We start from the raw sequence: 22,015 nt of genomic DNA on the forward strand, positions 1-22,015 counted from the left end.
ATCAGTCTATAATTTTAATGGTAGGTTTATTTGAACAGTGAGAGACAGAATAACAACAAAAACATCCAGAAAAATGCATGTCAAAAATGTTATAAATGGATTTGCATTTTAATGAGGGAAAGTATTTGACCCCTCTGCAAAACATGACTTAGTACTTGGTGGCAAAACCCTTGTTGGTAATCACAGAGGTTATTGTTATTCTGTCTGTCACTGTTCAAATAAACCTACCATAAAAATTATAGACTGATCATGTCTTTGTCAGTGGGCAAACGTACAAAATCAGCAGGGGATCAAATACTTTTTTCCCTCACTGTAGAGGGAGTGATAGAGATAGGAGACTGAGAACCAGGCCAGGGTGTAGTAGTCAAAGGTAGAAGTCACCACAATCTCAACACCAATAACCAAATCTCGTGCGCACGCTGGCCAACTACATTTTAATGTTTCAGCAGTCATGAGAGACTTCTCACCAGCCCCCACTGAGCAATAATGTAAGGTACTACGAACCATTGAGAACTTGACCATGGAAAAGGAATATACAGTATAGCTATGTTATGACTGCATTTTTTGGTATTTTCTTCTCCCACATTGTAAACAAATGGAATGAACTATTTTTATATTCCATATTGTCTATAACATTCCATACTTCTATATCATCTACATTTACTCAGGAAAAACTGAAGTGATGATCAAACTGACCGATGTAATTCCATCTATTCTAGAGCACTAGACAGTGTGCTTGTCTTTTAATCACACATCCTCATTTATCTATTCCCTAACTTCCTCCTGCGGGGGAGAGAATAACCCACAGATGTCACGATAACATGACGTTCGTCTACAAAGAGAAAGCAGTGAGTGAGTGTGACTGTTTCTTTCACCCAGCTCATGAAATGTGAATTAATATTTTATTAACCTCTGTGATGACACTGATTAAACTACCAACACTTTCTTTCTACTCTCATCTACATGGAAACTCAGGATGCGTCCCTATTGGCACCCTATTCCCTACATAGTGTACTAATTTTGACCACCCTGGTCAAAAGTAGTGCACTATATAGGGAGTAGGGTGCCATTTGGGATATAACAACAGACAATTATGCCACTAATCTATACTGAGAATGTTACAGTACATTCACAGAAAAAAATATTGTAAATATCTCTCTCGATGATTGCATTTGTCGCATTTAAACCCAGGCCAACTGTCTCTTCTGGGGGGGGGGGGGGGTATACAGAAGATAGCCCTATTTGGTAAAAACCAAGTCCATATTATGGCAAGAACCGCTCAAATAAGCAAAGAGAAACGACAGTCCATCATTACTTTAAGACATGAAGGTCAGTAAATAAGGAACTTTTCAAAAACTTTGAACGTTTCTTCAAGTGCAGTCGCAAAAACCATCATGCGCTATGATGAAACTGGCTCTCATGAGGACCACCACAGGAATGGAAGACCCAGAGTTACCTCTGCTGCAGAGGATAAGTTCACTAGAGTTACCAGCCTCAGAAATTGCAGCCCAAATAAATGCTTCTCAGAGTTCAAGTAACAGACACATCTCAATATCAACTGTTCAGAGGGGACTGTGTGAATCAGGTCTTCATGGTCGAATTGCTGCAAAGAAACCACTACTAAGGACACCAATAAGAAGAAGAGACCTGCTTGGACCAAGAAACATGAGCAATGGACATTAGACCGGTGGAAATGTGTCCTTTGGTCTGGAGTCCAAATTTGAGATTTTTGGTTCCAACCACCGTGTCTTTGTGAGACGCGGTGTGGGTGAGCGGATGATCTCTGCATGTGTATTTCCCACCGTAAAGCATGGAGGAGGAGGTGTTATGGTGTGGGGGTGCTTTGCTGGTGACAATATCTGTGATTTATTTAGAATTCAAGGCACACTTAACCAGCATGGCTACCACAGCATTCTGCAGCGATACGCCATCCCATCTGGTTTGGGCTTAGTGGGACTATCATTTGTTTTTCAACAGGACAATGACCCAACACACCTCCAGGCTGTGAAAGGGCTATTTTACCAAGAAGGAGAGTGATGGAGTGCTGCATCAGATGACCTGGCCTCCACAATCCCCTGACTTCAACCCAATTGAGATGGTTTGGATTGAGTTGGACCGCAGAGTGAAGGAAAAGCAGCCAACAAGTGCTCAGCATATGTGGGAACTCCTTCAAGACTGGTTGAGAGAATGCCAAGAGTGTGCAAAGCTGTCATCAAGGCAAAGGGTGGTTATTTGAAGAATCTCAAATATAAAATATATTTTGATTTGTTTAACACTTTTTTGTTCACTACATGATTCCATATGTGTTATGTCATTGTTTTGATATCTTCACTATTATTCTACAATGTAAAAAATAGTAAAAATAAAGAAAAACCCTTGAATGAGTAGGTGTGTCCAAACTTTTGACTGGTAGTGTATGTAGTTACTTGTTTATTACTACATGTATTTTAAAGGGGATGGTGTGGTAGTTTACTACTAGGCCTACTTTTAAAGGGGAAGGTGGGGTAATTTATTACAACATGTATTTTAAAGGGGATGGTGTGATAGTTTACTACTAGGCCTATTTTTAAAGGGGAAGGTGGGGTAATTTATTACAACATGTATTTTAAAGGGGATGGTGGGGTAGTTTACTACTAGGCCTACTTTTAAAGGGGAAGGTGGGGTTAGAAGTAGAGGTTCATTCACCTGTGTGAAGGTGCTGGTGTGCATCGTAGAAGCCTGGATGTGTAGTACCACTCTGTCCACCAGCAGCTTGGGCCCAGTCACAAAGCCTATTCTCAGCCTGCAAAGACAGACACACACGCACACCACAAACACACACATGCACGCGCGCACGCACACACACACACACACAGTCACCCCCCCCCCCCAAGAGTCCCTGTGGTCCATATTGACATACTGAAGGGAATAATCTCTGCATATGCATCCTGTGTGTGTTTGTGTGTCTGTGTGTCTGTGTGTGTGTGTAAGTGTGTGTGTGTAATTAAATTGGCCACATGAACTGGTAAATCAAGGAGCCACTAACCCACTAAGTACACACATTCTGACTCAATCTCTCGGTAAACATGTTCAGACGGGTAAATAGATATCCACATTGCCTACGTGTCTCATTGAACACTGGACTCAGAGGGAGAGAGACTACTACAAAATTACACTGATATAACTAGTAATAGTGTAATAACTGAAACTAAACAGGTCTCTTTTTTAAAATTATATTTGTAAAGTCTTTGTATGTTTATTGGATAGAGAGAGCTAGAGGTGAAAGGTAGGAGAGAGAGCGCTGAAAGAGCAGTGGGCCGGATTCGAATCCATGCCGGCAGTGGTACAACGGACCTGTGCTCCAGAGGCAGCAGCTTAGACCTCTAGACCACCCCAGACTTCTGAACAGGTCTCTCTTGCCAAATATATGATTATCTCAATGAGATTAACCTGCATTAATAAAGGTTAAATTAAAACAGTTTACATCCTACTTCCTCCCTGACCTCTAACCCCACATGGTTGCCTTGGCGATCTGACAGTGTGCCTCACGACACGATCTTTGAGAAGGAGTCTGTCCTGATGATCTGCCTGTCAACGTCCATGGAGAGAAACCTGGGAGCCCAGGGGGAGGGAGGGAGGGAGGGAGGGAGGGAGAGAGAGAGAGAGAGAGAGAGAGAGAGAGAGAGAGAGAGAGAGAGAGAGAGAGAGAGAGAGAGAGAGAGAGAGAGAGAGAGAGAGAGAGAGAGAGAGAGAGAGAGAGAGAGAGAGAGAGAGAGAGAGAGAGAAGAGAGAGAGAGAGAGAGAGAGAGAGAGAGAGAGAGAGAGAGAGAGAGAGAGAGAGAGAGAGAGAGAGAGAGAGAGAGAGAGAGACAGAGACAGAGACAGAGACAGAGACAGAGACAGAGACAGAGACAGAGACAGAGACAGAGACAGAGACAGAGACAGAGACAGAGACAGAGACAGAGACAGAGACAGACGAGCAGCCTGTTTATGATATACAGTAGGGGGGATGCCAGTGCTGTGTCCCAATAAACCACACAAAGTCATAATACATGAAACAATGACACCATTTTTACCTTTTCAAACTGTAGGAAGTAATAGGGGTCATCCTCGTTAATAAGGAGGTCATACTGTCTCGCAAGCTGTCAAAACGAGAACAAAAGCTGATTAGTTCTGGTGAAGTAGACCTTTAGGGAAATCAATTTTCCACTGAGGCCAGAATAGAACAAGCACAATCATTTTAGAAAATAACCCTTTCCTTCGCTCCCATATGCATGAGTCATTGTTTTAGGGTCAGTAGTTTTTACTGGCCCTGTGACCTGACCAGGACCGTGTAAAACTCCAGGCCCTAGTCATAGGCTAGTCAACGTGAATCAGACCGTTAGGGAAATCATTAATGAGAACTAGAACAATGGATTCAGATTGTTTCCCTCTCTTTCCTTCGCTAATGCATGGCCCTGTTTAATTACTTTATAAATCCTTCCTTCCTTGTTTCCTTGAGGTAAGCACTGATCTATAAGTGATGAAATAGGTGAAAGCAAGGTTACCAACCTCTTGCTTTCACCAATTCAACCAATTCAAATCTGTGATTACTTCAAGGAAGAACAGTAGAAAGGAAGGATGCATTTTCAAGTCTTTGAACAGGGCCTATACTCTCAGAACAAAAGTGATATGTGGCACCATTTGTCCCTGTAGGGGAACCCTCTGAAAAAAGGCTCCAGATTGAATCATTTAAGATGAAATACAACTCTTTCTGGTTACAAATAGCACCCTTTAATAGGTTATATTTGAAACCCAGGTTCTATTTAGAACACAAAAGGGTTCTATCTAACCTGAAAAAGGTTCTATCTGGAGCCTATTTTCAGGGGGTTCTCCTACAGGGACACATGGTATTACATAGCACTCTTTTTTTCTGAGAGTGTATGGGAGTGGACTGACCTCGTAGATCTCCCTCTTCCTCTGGGTGGTCATGGAGGCCCTGGTGGGGTTTCCTCCGTTGGGGATGGTGTAGAGGACCCTGGGTGCGGGGCTGTGTGGCTTGTGGACGTCTGCCGGATCCCAGCGGGACAGCACCTCCTTCAGGCCCCCCGGGATCATACCGTGCTGGTCACTGGGCACGTTGATGAGGTTACACCCCAGCGGCTGGAGCTAGGGATGGGGGAGTGAGTGAGTGAGTGAGAAAAGGGCTTCTTACTGCAGCGAGAGTTCCAGAGTAGGTAGGTGCGTGGAGTAGAACGTTGTCTCCAGGATTGACAAGCATTTCAAACACCTACCAAAAAAATTAGAAAAAATTATTACTCAAAACATTCCCTTCAACATAGAGAAAAGTATACTGAACAAAAATATAAACGCAGCATGTAAAGTGTTGGTCCCATGTTTCATGAGCTGAAATAAAAGATCCCAGAAATGTCCCAAATGTTGTGGCAAAATTTGTTTACATCCCTGTTAGTGAGCATTTCTCATTTGCCAAGATAATCCATCCACCTGACAGGTGTGACATTTCAAGAAGCTGATTAAACAGCATGATCATTACACAGGTGCACCTTGTGCTGGGGACAATAAAAGGCCACTCTAAAATTTGCTGTTTTGTCACACAACACAATGCCACAGATGTCTCAAGTTTTGAGGGAGCGTGCAATTGGCATACTGACTGGAGGAATGTCCACCAGAGATTTTGTCAGATAACTGAATGTTAATTTCTCTACCATAAGCCGCTTCAAACGTCGTTTTAGAGAATTTGGCAGTACGTCCAGCCGGCCTCACAACCACAGATCATGTGTAACCACGCCAGCCCAGGACCTCCAGATCCGGCTTCTACACCTGCGATCATCTGAGACCATCCACCCGGACAGCTGATGAAACATTTACATTTTACATTTTAGTCATTTAGCAGACGCTCTTATCCAGAGCGACGAAACGTTTGTGGGGAAAATATAATTCTGATTGGCTGGGCCTGGCTCCCTAGTGGGTGGACCTATGCATAGAATCCATAGATTAGGGCCTAATGAATTTATTTCAATTGACTGATTTCCTTATATGAACTGTAACTGAGTAAAATCGTTGAAATTGTTGCATATAGAAGAGGAGAGGGTGAGAATAGAACAAGATCATGAGATCACAGGATCATTACTGATAGTCATACCTTGCAGAAGCCCTCCTGTAACACACATATCCATTTGACCCTTCTCTGCACTGTAGTTGGCTGTAGGAGGGTTGTGAAGGTTCTTCTGCAGGTTATTCATCCAAGTCAACAGATCTGGGATTCTACACAGGGGAGAAAGAGGATTAAAGTAACGGGCCAGTGTTTCTCCAGAATTCTATGAAATATGACCAATAATTAATTGCAATATGAGTGAAATTGTTTTCCTTCCAAAATATTGTAATTACGTTTGTTAAAAAGCAGCTGTTCTGTGTTGGAATGGTGTGGGCGTACCCCAACAACATAATGATGTGTGCATCTGTCATGAAAAATATTAGGAGAATGACATCATCCTATATGAGGAAATAGCAAGCATTTTTTAAACAGTCTGAAGTGTTTTTTTCTCCAATTTATGCTTTGGCCACAAATATGAGTCAACAACATTACTTGGGTATGAGTTAACAGAATTTACACAACAGTGGGTCTAATCCTAAATGCTGATTGGTTAAAACCGCATTCCAGCCGGTGTCTATTCCACAAATTACCACCAGCTAAATCTATGACGTTAAAATGCCTATTTACACTGTTCCATCTGACTGTGCAATCCACTGTATCATCAAAACAGTCAGGCACTTTATAAACTTGATCGGTCCTCGACTTCGTCTCGGGCCTAACAACACCCATGCCAATATATCCAACAAACACTGGCTTCTCTGACATTATCACTAAAATGAACTTTTCAAAGTCAGATTTTCACTAGACAGTTACTTTAAACTTTGCATTCATAGGGGCGAATCCTAAATTCAGTTGAATTTCAATTTATGTAAATGAGAGGCTAAGTGAAAGACTTGAAATTGGAGGTTGGGATTCGCCCCATACAGAACAACCTACAGTTACAAAACATCACCAAATTATCTTATTTCTTTTTTTTAACAAGAAATAGGCCTAATCATTAATAATAACATTTGAATAGCAGCCAAGGTATGTATTAATAACATATTCAATATTTGATGTGTGTATTCGATACTGTGGTGCATAATAGGGTGCCATTTGAGATACAGCCTTGGCTTTATTGTCCCGTTATCTCTTATCAGTTGTCACACGCACACACACACACACACTGGTTGAGAGAGCTATAGACCAATACGAGCCACTATTTACATAGACAGTTGTAAAGCTAGATAATGAGCCATTAGAGAGATAACCTTCCTTCTAACACTGCCATTGACTAGTATAGGTGTCATGTTGTCCTAACCTTTTCAATGTTGAACAGCACTGTAACAGGTCAAAAGTTTAAACAGGCCATAATGAAACTATTAGTTTCCGCATTATTTTACATTGTAAACTTAGCCAATTCCTGACCATATGAATTGTGTGTTAGAGCTAGCCATGTACTGTACATTACTCTGTTTGTGTCAAGGAGAGATTTTGGTGGCTATGTTCTTGTTGACTCTCCTATATTGTAGCAATTCGAGGGTAGCCCTGACCACATGCTTCAAGATGGCCACCATTGTTCCTGTACCCAAGAAAGCAAAGGTAACTGAACTAAATGTCTATCGCCCCGTAGCACTCACCTCTATCATCATGAAGTGCTTTGAGAGACTAGTCAGAGATCATATCACCTCCACCTTACCTGTCACCCTAGAACCACTTCAATTTGCTTACCGCCCCAATAGATCCACAGACGATGCAATCGCCATCACACTGCACACTGCCCTATCCCATCTGGACAAGAGCAATACCTATGTAAGAATGCTGTTAATTGACTATAGCTCAGCATTCAACACCATCGTACCCTCCAAGCTCATCATTAAGTTCGAGGCGCTGGGTCTGAACCCCGCCTGTGCAACTGGGTCCTGGACTTCCTAACAGGCCGCCCCCAGGTGGTGAAGGTAGGAAACAACATCTCCACTTTGCTGATCCTCAACACTGGGGCCCCACAAGGGTGCGTGCTCAGCCCCTTGCTGTACTACCTGTTCACCCATGACTGCGTGGCCAAGCACGCCTCCAACTCAATCATCAAGTTTGTAGACGACACAACAGTAGTAGGCTTGATTACCAACAATGACGAGACAGCCTACAGGGAGGAGGTGAGGGCTCTGGGAGTGTGGTGCCAGGAAAATAACCTCTCACTCAACGTCAACAAAACAAAGGAGATGATCGTGGACTTCAGGAAACAGCAGAGGGTGCACCCCCGTATCCACATCGACGGGACCGCAGTGGAGAAGGTGGAAAGCTTCAAGTTCCTTGGCGTACACATCACTGACAAACTGAAATGGTCCACCAACGCAGACAGTGTGGTGAAGAAGGTGCAACAGGCTGAAGAAATTTGGCTTGGCACCTGAAACCCTCACAAACTTTTACAGATGCACAATTGAGAGCATCCTGTCGGGCTGTATCACCACCTGGTACGGCAACTGCACCGCCCGCAACCGCAGGGCTCTCCAGAGGGTGGTGCGGTCTGCCGAACGCATTACCGGGGGAAAATTATCTGCCCTCCAGGACACCTACAGCACCCGATGTCACAGGAAAGCCAAAAAGATAATCAAGGACATCAACCACCCGAGCCACTGCCTGCTCACCCTGCTATAATCCAGAAGGCGAGGTCAGTACAGTTGCATCAAAGCTGGGACCGAGAGAATGAAAAACAGCTTCTATCTCAAGGCCATCAGACTGTTAAATAGCCATCACTAGCACATTAGCGGCTGCTGCTGCCTATTAAAATCACTGGCCACTTTAAGAAATGGAACACTAGTCACTTTAATAATGTTTACATATCTTGCATTACTCATCTCATATGTATATACTGTATCCTATAATATTCTACTGTATCTTAGTCCATGCCGCTCTGTCATTGCTTGTCCATATATGTATTCTTAAATTCCATTCCTTACTTAGATTTGTGTGTATTGGGTATATGTTGTTAAATTGTTAGATATTACTTGTTACATATTACTGCACTGTCGGAGCTAGAAGCACAAGCATTTCGCTACACCCGCAATTACATCTGCTAAACATGTGTATGTGACAAATAAAATGTGATTTGATTTGATTTAACTGTCAATCCAACGCCTTAGCCGTTACGCCAAGAGATCCGAACCTGTTCACGAGGTCACTAGGTGTTGGGTTAAGGTCGTTACAATATCATGTTCTGAAGAAGCTTCCAGGGACTTTTAGAAGACTAGCCCTTTGGTGGGCTAAAATACATCCTAATAAACAATATCCTGGTCAAAAGTAGTGCACCATATAGGGAATCGGGTGTCATTTCGGACGCACCCAATGTTTCCTCAGTCACTGACTCACCCGCTGGAGGCCAAGTACTGCAGAGCCCTCTTCATCATGGTCTCGTTGAAGATAAGCGTGTCCCCATTCTTCACCTGGATGGAGCAGGACTGGAAGGGGAAGGTGTTGGGGTTGGGAGCCCCTCCGGCCAGGGAGATCATGGAGAGGGGAGCCCTCTGCTGGAGCTCAGCTTAGGGGTGGAAGAGGGAAAGACAGGTTGGTTTCTCAAGTTTCATATGATGAAATTGTATGGTAGATTACACTGAACCAAATGATTTTACCCCAACACTTTAGGAACTTAATAAAATGTAATGAATTTAACTATGGATCAAACCTGAAAACTGACAAAGAACCATGACTTACTCAACATTCGGATGATGGGAGGGCTTCCGAGCTGCACTTACAGCTGTCAAAAACTGAGCGTAGTTCATGGCTCCTGTAAAATCACCACACATGTAGGTTTCTAACAATCAGCACTGACAGAGCAAGCTTGCCTGTGGTGTGTCAACACTCCTGAGGAATACATATATACAATGCGACAGTGTATGATTGTAAACAGCAACACATGACATCATGCTGCATGATGACACATGTACAGACAGGGTATTCACATGTTGCCTACTAATGTTGATTGTTGGGTCAAGTTACAACAAGACATGTAAATACTGTTCACCCATCCATTCCATGTGAATCATCTTCATAAAAACTGATGAGATGCATTATACTATGTTTAGTTTGAGTGTGATATCCTTGGCACTTTGACAAAGTACCTTCTATGTTATTGGCAAGACTTGTACAGTAGAAGGTAGCGAACTAAACTCCTAAGTAGTAAGGCTATTATGTTGTCCTGCTCCTGCATACAGCAGCACTGGAGTGGATTATCTTGCAATAAAGGCAGAGCGAGTAGAGAGCAATAGTAATGGAGTCTTTTTATAGGCACTAACTCCGCCATGGTTTGTTGGACAAAGCCTGTGGTAAACACAGGCTTAGGAGAGTTCATATGTTCTATATCGTGGAGCTCCGCCCCATAGGGGAGCTCTGCTCCTATTGGTTTACCCACTGCCCTAAGGCAGCAACAGCCTGAGACAAAATTATGCACACACCTGCAGCCAATAGGAGTACCTGTGTCCCTATAAGAGGGGACGCTTCCCCTCAATCAGCCTCCCTTTATCTTCAGCGATAGACTGAAGAAGCTAAGAAGAGACGAAGAGAAGACTCAGGACGAGATTACGCCGTCGATTTTCCAGTTCATCGACATCGTCCTAAAATGAGCACACCAGGAAATGTTCCACCCCAAAAAACTCTTTTCAGAGCTCAATGCAGCTGTTCCTCCATGGTGGCTACGGACTCCCATGACCTTTGTTTCGTGTGTTTGGGTGCGCAGCACGCCAAGGATGGAATCAGCGATCCCCCTATTTGCGCCAGCTGCGCCCTCCTTCCTTTGAAGGAGAGGAAGCAGTGCTGGGTGTTTTTCAGGAGGATATCCCCTTGGAGGATGTGCTCTCAGTGTTAGCCTCAGCCTCTGAGGCATCATCTGAGGGCGCTGACTCTGAGGATGACAGGGAGGATGGGGAAGAGATGGATATTCTGATGGAACAATCCGTCCCTCTGACCCAGACCAAGACCCCCTTTCCAGTGGAGAGTGAGAGGTCTTGTAACTCCCTGGACGATGACGACACGGGCTCTGAGAGATCAGTAGCCCTGTCCTTCGCAGCGGCCTCTCTGCGCTCAGACTTTCCTGGGCTCATTAAGAGGGCTGCCAGACGACTAGAGATAGCGTTGCCCCCCATTCCCCCCAGTGTGGAGGTGGATATGATGGAGGACGGACCCTATTCTCGGCCGAGAAGGGCGGCAGAGCCATTGGCTCCAGCCATGCCCTCTCTCAGCAAATATGTTAAGGGCTCATGGGAGGCACCTTTAGCGGCGCGTTCGCCAGCTAAAGCGTACCTCCCATTCACTAGAGTGGAAGGAAGAGAGATGGTTGCCAAGGGAATCCCCAGGCTCGAGAGCGCCATGGAGGCGTATCTAGTGCCGGGTTCGAGTCCCTGGCCCTCCTCCAAAAAAGCCACTTTGCCGCCACAAAAGGACAGACTCACAGCGCAGCTGGCAGAGAAGCCCTTCACGTTGGGAGCCCAAGCTGTAGCAGCAGCTAACAATATTGCCCTCCTCGCGGCCTCTCTGTCCCGTTTAACAATGGGTAGGACTGAGCTCACAAGTGAGGAGGTGGAAGAGGCGTCCAGAATTTCTGGCGCTATTCTTCACCTAACTCAGGCGTCGGCCGTATGTGCGGGGAGGTCCATGGCCACTTCGGTGGTCACGGAGTGACACCTCTGACTGTCTTTAACGGCCATGAAAGAGGCCGACAGAGCGTCACTGCTCAACGCCCCCCTCTCTGACGACAGTCTCTTTGGAGTCACCGTCAAAGAGGCGACGGAGCGTTTTGCCAAGATTGTCGAGGAGAAGATGCAGCTGGCAAGACACCTGCCACTGGCAGGGAAGTCTAGCCACGCATCACAGAAGCCGTCTACCTCCAACGCCCCCAGTAGATCAGGATCTACAGCGAGGCGGCGCGCCAGGCGTCAGACGTCAGCCGCGAGCAGCAAGCGAGTGGGCCCCGCCCCCCCAGCGGCACCCGTGGCTACGACGATTCCACCGGCGAGGGAGGTGATTACGGCGTCGACGTGGCAGCACCCTAAGGAGGCTCACAAGAGACGGCGCCAATGACGGGACGAGGGGGAGAAAATGGGAGCTGGCTCGGCACGTAGTACGACCGAGCCCACTATTCCCCCCCACCGTTCTGTTGAGGGTATGGAGGAGACTGTATGTTTTGATGTGTGCAATAAAGAGTTGGCTCCTATTGACATTGTCACAAGAGAGCCCTTTTTCCATAACACGTCTGAGAACATTCAGAACACTTCACGCCCTATGTCTCTCCCCCACTACTCTGAGTGTAGCTCAGCCCACCTAGGGTGCATAGCTGAGCACACACAAGAAGCGAGTGTGATAAAGGTAGCAAGGCGCAGCCTTAGCTTACCTCATAAAGATCTCACACCACAGACTCCTAGGAGTGCTGTTGTGAAGGTCTCTCATAGCAGAATGCAGTCACGACCAGGTAATGGATTGATGACGCAATCGCTATGCGGGGATGGCGCTCTGCCCCGGGATGGCGCTCTGCCCCAGGCTACCGCCTCGGTCAGTGCAGTTCAGACCCGTGCTGCGTTCACGGAGGGCCGGAATACTACGGTTACGGGTGTAACCAATGCATTGGCGCCCCCGCTTCTCTCAGAACGCGCCTATGTTTCCTCTCCCTTTCATGGGAGGCCCGCCTTGGGCTGTTCCACCACCTCAGTGCTGGGGAACAGCGGCGGCGAGGGCCATTGAGGAATACAGGTCCTTCCTACTGAATGTACCACAGCTTCGCGCTCTTCCGCTTTCTCTGCATTGCTGGGAGTGGCGGCGAAGCTGTACCCTCTCACGCTGGCTAGACCAGACGCTGCAGAAGGGTTATGCCATCCAATTCCATCGGACCACTCCCCCATTCAGGGGGGTGGTGGAGACGGTGATGAAAACGCCCCAAAAAGTGGCCGCTCTGGTTTCAGAGATTACGGAACTTTTGGCGAAGGAGGCAGTCACAGTAGTTCCCCGGGAGCAAAGGAACAAAGGGCTATATTCGCCCTATTTACTGGTGCCCAAAAAGACGGGGGAAATGAGGCCGATATTGGATTTACGCATTCTCAATGAGAGCGTAGCGTAGCTCCCCGTCAGCAGAACTGGTGTTCACTCACACGACACAGACAGTGATTAATCTCACGCGTCTGGTGTTCGCTGTGAATTGGAAAAAGAGCGCGCCCTGGCCCAGTCATCAGATTGTCTACCTGGGGATACAGCTAGACACTGTAATGATGAGGGCTCGAATTTCGGACCCTCGAAGGGTAGCACTGTTGCTAGCCCTGAGAAGGTTTCGTCCGAATCACACGGTAACGGCGCTGTCAGTCATGTCACTCTTGGGTCTCATGTCGTCAGCCCATTTCGTGGTCCCGCTGGGACTCCTGCGCATGCGCAGGATGCAGCGATGGTTCGCCCAACTAAGACTAGACCCAATGCGTCAACGTCATCGGTTGGTGGTGGTTCCTCTCTCGCTCAGGGCAGATCTGAACTATTGGAGAGACCCGCGCGTTCTCACGCACGGAGTCCCGATAGGCAAAGTGTCCTCCTACATTCCAGTGTTTACAGATGCCTCTCTGACTGGATGGGGAGGGACATGTCAGACCCAAGCGATAGGAGGGGTGTGGCCTCTTTCGAGTCGCCACATCAACCTCTTGGAGTTGGAAACGGTTCGACTGGTTCTGACCCACTTCGCGTCTACCCTTCGGGGTTGCGATGTGTTGGTCTGTTCAGACAACCGGACCACAGTAGCCTACATAAATCGCCAGGGAGGAGTCAGGTCTCCTGCACTCCACCGGTCGGTGGAGGAATTGTGGCTGTGGGCTCACGACCACCTTCGCTCGTTGAGAGCAGCACACATTCCGGGCTATTTGAACGTGGGGGCAGACCTCATGTCTCGAGGGGGTCCTCGTGACGACGAGTGGCGTCTGCACCCGCACATTGTTCTCCAAATTTGGGAACAGTTCGGGAGAGCCGAGGTGGACTTATTCGCGTCACGCGTGAACGCGCATTGTCCCCTATGGTTCTCTCTGAGGGAACAGGACGAACCGCCACTGGGAAGGGACGCGTTTGCGCACCAACCGTGGCTGAGAGTTCTTCTGTATGCATTCCCACCGCTGTCCTGCATTCTCCCACTGTTAGCCAGGGTGAGATCAGGCGGGCTGTCAATAATATTGGTGGCCCCCGATCGCCCAGGGGCTACATGGTTCGCGGAGATGAGTCAGATGTTGATTGCGCCACCTTGGCCAATTCCACATCGACGGGACGCGTTGTCTCAGGCGGGAGGCTCGACAGGGCGATTGCCCATAATCGGCCAACCACTGAAGGCTTGGCTCCTGAGAGGGACAGGCTAGAGCACCGTGGGTTATCTGATTCAGTAATCAGGACCATACAGGGTTCACGTGCCGGTTCCACTTCCAGGGTGTATGCCAGTAAATGGAACGTTTTTTCACAATGGTGTGTCACAGAGAATGTAGACCCTATGAACTGTCAGGTTGAGAGTGTTCTCTCCTTCCTGCAGTTTATGTTTGATAAGCAGCGATCGCCCGCCACCATTAAGATGTTTGCAGCGCCGATTTCAGGTTGTCACGAGGGGTTTGGCAGAGACACTGTCTTCAGCCACCCTCTAGTGAAACGTTTCTTATTAGGAATGCGGCGGCTTAGGCCAATGCCTAGAGCCACGCTTCCTCAGTGGGATTTGGCTTTGGTACTCGAAGCTCTCTGTGAGTCGCCGTTCGAGCCATTGAATCAAATACCCCTCAAGATGCTGTCTATGAAGACGGCACTGTTGCTCGTCAGTGATTTGTGTGCTCTTTCGACGAGACCCGACTGCCTTGCCATTAATGGCGATTTGAGCAGAGCGGTGTTACGTCCTAACCCGGCATTTATGCCGAAGGTTATTAAGAGCTCATATAGATCACAGACCATGGAGCTGTGGGCTTTTCTCCCCCTCCCCATGGGGAGAGGAGAGAGGAAAGGCTCCATCGCCTGTGCCCAGTGCGCGCTTTGGCGTGTTACGTTGAGTGCACAGCAGCGATTAGGTCATCGCCTCAGCTGTTTGTGTGTCACGGTGCGGCTGCACTAGGTAGACCACTTTCGAAACAGCGTCTGTCTCATTGGCTTTGCGAAGGCTTTGAGACAGTTTATGAGGCAGCGGGGCGACAATTGCCTCAGGGTATAAGAGCCCACTCCACTCGTGGAGTAGCGGCTTCTACTGCCCTTTTCAGAGGAACAGGGGTAGAGGATATCTGTGCAGTGGCGTCGTGGTCGTCACCGTCTCCATTTATCAGTTTCTATCTCTTGGATATGTCTTCTAACTCTTTGGCTCAGTCTGTACTCAGCGTGGCTGAGGGAAGGACTTGAGCTAAGAGAGAGGAATGCAGGACCGAAGAGACAGGTCTCTTTCAGGTCCGCTTCTGATATAAGGACATATTATAGCATGATTCCTGACTGACATGTTCAGTACAGTAGAAGGCATGTATTGATCTGCCCACCAGTGAATAACTGGGTTGAGGCGGAATGATGAGGGATAATAGTAGTAACCTTGGTTACGGTACTATTAGACCGGTCATGACAATTTTGACGGAATGTGACGTCATCTATCTGCTTGTTCAGATTAGTATGAATCATGTAATCATGTTCTGGGATCTGCCCACTAATCTTTGGGGTTCCATTGATTGAGTGGGGCGGGCTACCGTGTACACAATGTAGAGTGACACTTTGTGTCATTCCATTAGTGGTCGGTATTGTTGTAACAGGATATTGAGGTACCATCTATCTGCTAGTACAGATTAGTATGGCCCGTATTCTGGTGATCTGCCCACTAGACATTGGTGTTGCCATTGGACTAGGTGGGGCGGATTTGGACCGATGACGCAGTATATTGTGACACAGTGTATTGTGATACAGTGGGTTACAGTACTGCGGGACTTGGTCGCAGCCATTGCTAGGCCCGACCTTTTCATTTCGATGGGAAGTTTTGGGCTCGGCAGGGAGTACATTTTAGAGTGTTGCGCTCCGCCTTAAACCAATAGGAGCAGAGCTCCCCTATGGGGCGGAGCTCCACGATATAGAACGATAGTTACCGGAGTGTAACTCCAGTTCTATGAGTGGAGCAGAGCCCCATAGAACTTAAGGCCCTGCCGACCCTCTCTAGTCTTGCTGAAGATAAATATCTCGGGAGGCTGATTGAGGGGAAGCGTCCCCTCTTATAGGGACACCTGTACTCCTATTGGCTGCAGGTGTGTGCATAATTTTGTCTCAGGCTGTTGCTGCCTTAGGGCAGTGGGTAAACCAATAGGAGCAGAGCTCCCCTATGGGGCTCCGCTCAACTCATAGAACTGGAGTTACACTCTGGTAACTATCGTTCTATTAGCTATGCTGACTATGATGTTACTTTAGCTAATATTTGGTGTGTTCGTAAATTCAGAGCGCTGTCAGATTGTCCGTTCTTAAATTCTGAGCGGTTAGCTCTCAGAGCGTTCAGAGCGCACACTGGATGCTCTGGCCGAGGAGCACGGTTGATCCAAGCGTTCTGACCTCACAATGGCAGTCAAGCACCCAAGCTAACTGGCTAACGTTGGCTAGCTTGCTAGCTACTTCCAGACACAATTGAGGGTTGGTATCATTTGATTTACACAACATGCCTACAATTTTGAAGATGCAAAATATATTTTCTTGTGAAACAAACAAGAAATAAGACAAAAAAACAGAACTTGAGCGTGCATAACTATTCACCCCCCCAAAGTCAACACTTTGTAGAGCCACCTTTTGCAGCAATTACAGCTGCTAGTCTCTTGGGGCATGTCTCTATAAGCTTGGCACATCTAGCCACTGGGATTTTTGCCCATTCTTCAAGGCAAAACTGCTCCAGCTCCTTCAAGTTGGATGGGTTCCGCTGGTGTACAGCAATCTTTAAGTCATACTACAGATTCTCAATTGGATTGAGGTCTGGGCTTTGACTAGGCCATTCCAAGACATTTAAATGTTTCCCCTTGAACCACTCAAGTGTTGCTTTAGCAGTATGCTTAGGGTCATTGTCCTGCTGGAAGGTGAACCTCCGTCCCAGTCTCAAATCTCTGGAAGACTGAAACAGGTTTCCCTCAAGAATTTCCCTGTATATAGCGCCATCCGTCATTCCTTAAATTCTGACCAGTTTCCCAGTCCCTGCCGATGAAAAACATCCCCACAGCATGATGCTGCCACCACCATGCTTCACTGTGGGGATAGTGTTCTCGGGGTGATGAGAAGTGTTGGGTTTGCGCCAGACATAGCGTTTTCCTTGATGGCCAAAAAGCTCAATTTTAGTCTCATCTGACCAGAGTACCTTCTTCCATATGTTTGGGGAGTCTCCCACATGGCTTTTGGCAAACACCAAATGCATGAGAGCACCAAATGCATGAGAGCACCAGCTGTTCCGGATGACTATGTGATCACGCTCTCCGTAGCCGATGTGAGTAAGACTTTTAAGCAGGTCAACATTCACAAGGCCGCAGGGCCAGACGGATTACCAGGACGTGTACTCCGAGCATGTGCTGACCAACTGGCAAGTGTCTTCACTGACATTTTCAACATGTCCCTGACTGAGTCTGTAATACCAACATGTTTTAAGCAGACCACCATAGTCCCCGTGCCCAAGGACTCTAAGAAAACCTGCCTAAATGACTACCGACCCGTAGCACTGACGTCTGTAGCCATGAAGTGCTTTGAAAGGCTGGTCATGGCTCACATCAACAGCATTATCCCAGAAACCCTAGACCCACTCCAATTTGCATACCGCCCCAACAGATCCACAGATGATGCAATCTCTATTGCACTCCACACTGCCCTTTCCCACCTGGACAAGAGGAACACCTACGTGAGAATGCTATTCATTGACTACAGCTCAGCATTCAACACCATAGTGCCCTCTAAGCTCATCACTAAGCTAAGGATCCTGGGACTAAACACCTCCCTCTGCAACTGGATCCTGGACTTCCTGACGGGCCGCCCCCAGGTGGTAAGGGTAGGTAACAACACATCTGCCACACTGATCCTCAACACGGGGGCCCCTCAGGGGTGCGTGCTCAGTCCCCTCCTGTACTCTCTGTTCACCCATGACTGCATGGCCAGGCACGACTCCAACACCATCATTAAGTTTGCCGACGACACAACAGTGGTAGGCCTGATCACCGACAACGATGAGACAGCCTATAGGGAAGAGGTCAGAGATCTGGCCGTGTGGTGCCAGGACAACAACCTCTCCCTCAACGTGACCAAGACAAAGGAGATGATTGTGGACTACAGGAAAAAAAAGAGGACTGAGCACGCCCCCATTCTCATCGACGGGGCTGTAGTGGAACAGGTTGAGAGCTTCAAGTTCCTTGGTGTCCACATCACCAACGAACTATCATGGTCCAAACACACCAAGACAGTCGTGAAGAGGGCACGACAAAGCCTATTCCCCCTCAGGAGACTGAAAAGATTTGGCATGGGTCCTCAGATCCTCAAAAAATTATACAGCTGCACCATCGAGAGCATCCTGACTGGTTGCATCACCGCCTGGTATGGTAACTGCTTGGCCTCTGACCGCAAGGCACTACAGAGGGTAGTGCGTACGGCCCAGTACATCACTGGGGCAAAGCTTCCTGCCATCCAGGACTCTATACCAGGCGGTGTCAGAGGAAGGCCCTCAAAATTGTCAAAGACTCCAGCCACCCTAGTCATAGACTGTTCTCTCTGCTACCGCACGGCAAGCGGTACCGGAGTGCCAAGTCTAGGTCCAAAAGACTTCTCAACAGCTTCTACCCCCAAGCCATAAGACTCCTGAACAGCTAATCATGGCTACCCGGACTATTTGCACTGCAAACTATTTGCACCCATCCTTTTTACGCTGCTGCTACTCTGTTAATTATTTATGCATAGTCACTTTAACTCTACCCACATGTACATATTACCTCAACTACCTCAACTAGCCGGTGCCCCCGCACATTGACTCTGCAACAGTACCCCCCTGTATATATAGCCTCCCTACTGTCACTTTATTTTACTTCTGCTCTTTTTTTTCTCAACACTTTTTTTGTTGTTGTTTTATTTTTACTTTTTTTTGTTTAAAATAAATGCACTGTTGGTTAAGGGCTGTAAGTAAGCATTTCACTGTAATGTCTGCATTCGGCGCATGTGACCAATAAAATTTGATTTGATTTGATTTGTTTGCTTATTTTTTTCTTTAAGCAATGGCTTTTTTCTGGCCACTCCGTAAAGCCCAGCTCTGTGGAGTGTACGGCTTAAAGTTGGCCTATGGACAGATACTCCAATCTCCGCTGTGGATCTTTGCAGCTCCTTCAGGGTTATCTTTGGTCTCTTTGTTGCCTCTCTGATTAATGCCCTCCTTGCCTGGTCCGTGAGTTTTGGTGGGTGGCCCTCTCTTGGCAGGTTTGTTGTGGTGCCATATTCTTTCAATTTTTTTATAATGTGGAGTGGAGTGCGATTGAGATTGCGTCATCTGTGGATCTGTTGGGGCGGTATGCGAATTGGAGTGGGTCTAGGGTTTCCGGGATGATGGTGTTGATGTGAGCCATGACCAGCCATTCAAAGCACTTCATGGCTACTGATGTCAGTGCTACGGGCGGTAGTCATTTAGGCAGGTTACCTTCGCTTCTTTGGGCACAGGGACTATGGTGGTCTGCTTGAAACATGTAGGTATTACAGACTCGGTCAGGGAGAGGTTGAAAATGTCAGTGAAGACACTTGCCAGTTGGTCCGCGCATGCTTTGAGTACACGTCCTGGTAATCCGTCTGGCCCCGCGGCTTTGTGAATGTTGACCTGTTTAAAGGTCTTGCTCACATCGGCTACGGACAGCGTGATCACACAGTCGTCTGGAACAGCTGGTGCTCTCATGCATGCTTCAGTGTTGTTTGCCTCAAAGCGAGCATAAAAGGCATTTAGCTAGTCTGGTAGGCTCGCGTCACTGGGCAGCTCGCGGCTTGGTTTCCCTTTGTAGTCTGTAATAGTTTGCAAGCCCTGCCACATCCGACGAGTGTCAGAGCCTGTGTAGTAGGATTCAATTTTAGTCCTGTATTGACGCTTTGCCTGTTTGATGGTTCATCTGAGGGCGTAACAGGATTTCTTATAAGTGTCCCACTTCTTGAAAGCGGCAGCTCTAGCCTTTAGCTCGGTGCGGATTTTGCCTGTAATCCATGGCTTCTGGTTGGGAAATGTACATACGGTCACTGTGGGGACGACCTCGTCGATGCACTTATTGATGAAGACGATGACTGAGGTGGTATACATTTGGATGAATCCCTGAACATATTCCAGTCTATGCTAGCAAAACAGTCCTGTAGCGTAGCATCCGCGTCATCTGACCACTTCCGTAATGAGCGAGTCACTGGTACTTTCTGCTTTAGGTTTTGCTTGTAAGCAGGAATCAGGAAGATAGAATTATGGTCAGAGTTGCCAAATGGAGGGCGAGGGAGAGCTTTGTATAAGTCTCTCTGTGTGAAGTAAAGGTGGTCTAGAGTTTTTTTCCCTCTGGTTGCTGGTAGAAATTAGGTTAAACGGATTTAAGTTTGCCTGTATTAAAGTCCCCGGCCACTAGGTGCGCCACTTCTGGATGAGCATTTTCTTGTTTGCTTATAGCCTAATACAGGCTCCATTCATTTTCGACAGAGGAATTGCTGAGCAAACCAGAGGTAACTTATTTCCGGGTTTTAGGACTACAAACTGGCGAGCTCTATATACAAACAAATAAGAACCTTATGCCAGACAAAATTAAATGGGCCTATTTATATAATGAATATGAATTTGGAGGGCAGAAATAATTAAATATTAAAGCATTAAACCTCTCGCTAATGGCTTCAGTCATTAAAAAGTTATACTTAAATCCGAACTGGTTCTCCAGCAGATTTGTAAGAATGTCTCACCCCATGTTCAAGAATGGCCTTTTTCCCTTTATTCAGATTACAACCTCTCACTTTCGGTTATTTGAAAATGAAATAATCTCCAAAATATCACTATTCTTAAAACAAGCCATAGGAAGTTGGTTGCAATTTCAGTTTAATACACCAGAAAAGACAGAACAAATATTACAACAAATATTATGGTTAAACTCAAATATACTAATAGATAAAAAAGCAATATGGTGGTGTTATGTCTCACATGCAGCTAACAAACATATATGGAAATGTCTGCTCTACTCAAATTACAACCAACTAATTACAGCATTACAGCAAAAATGGAGGAGGCAAGTAGAAGTGGGAGAAAGTAAGGAACTTGTCTGTTGGCCCTGCATTAAAGAGCAAAATTGGCTAAAGAAAATTGTGATAAGTATACCAGTTTAATTTAAGGACCAAAAAATTGACAGCTGTGCCATATAGATTGCAAAATAGTTGGGAAGAGATTTTCAATGTACCGATTCCACGGCACATGTTTTATGAACTGATACACAAAACAACGCTGGATTAAAAACTTATATTATACAAAATTATTGCAACCAATACAACCACCCCAGCTCTGAGGAATTTTCTGCGAAGAGACAGAATCATTAGATCATTTGTTTTGGTACTGTCCATATGTAGCTTGTTTTTGGTCGCAGGTTCAAGAATGGCTGAAGAATTGCAACATTTATTTGGAGCTAACTCTGCAAATAGCACTGCTTGGTGATTTAAAAAGTAATAGTCAATCGATCAATAATATAAGACAACTCTTAGCCAAAATGTTTATCTTTAATTTACATGTAGAATCTATGAAAATAGAAAGGTTCAGAACTTTTGTGAAACATCACAGCACAGCTGAAAAAGATATGGCAAATATAAATCAAAACTGGATGGTGTTCAGAGATAGGTGGGAGGGGTTGAGTGGAGCTGAAGGATGGGACTAAAAACAAACAAAAGATAACTATGTAAAATATACTGTGTCCGTAAAATGTATATAGTATGAATAAGCTGGAAGTAGAAGCCTAAGAGTTGTTG

At 46.5% G+C, this 22,015-nt stretch overlaps 1 pseudogene across 1 annotated transcript; it reads right to left on the reverse strand.

The window, feature by feature from the left end:
• Positions 1–765: 765 nt before the first annotated feature.
• Positions 766–9,831, reverse strand: LOC311112707 (kynurenine/alpha-aminoadipate aminotransferase, mitochondrial-like; annotated as a pseudogene). The gene is made up of 9 exons: positions 9,764–9,831; positions 9,422–9,590; positions 6,099–6,243; positions 5,174–5,248; positions 4,918–5,127; positions 4,056–4,121; positions 3,529–3,605; positions 2,686–2,782; positions 766–783 (listed from the first exon to the last, which is right to left on the reverse strand). The product of its transcript is annotated as a kynurenine/alpha-aminoadipate aminotransferase, mitochondrial-like (transcript).
• Between the last annotated feature and the right edge of the window lie 12,184 nt (positions 9,832–22,015).

Source organism: Coregonus lavaretus, assembly GCF_964263955.1.
Source record: "Coregonus lavaretus genome assembly, chromosome: 39".
In the NCBI taxonomy this organism is placed as follows: domain Eukaryota; kingdom Metazoa; phylum Chordata; class Actinopteri; order Salmoniformes; family Salmonidae; genus Coregonus; species Coregonus lavaretus.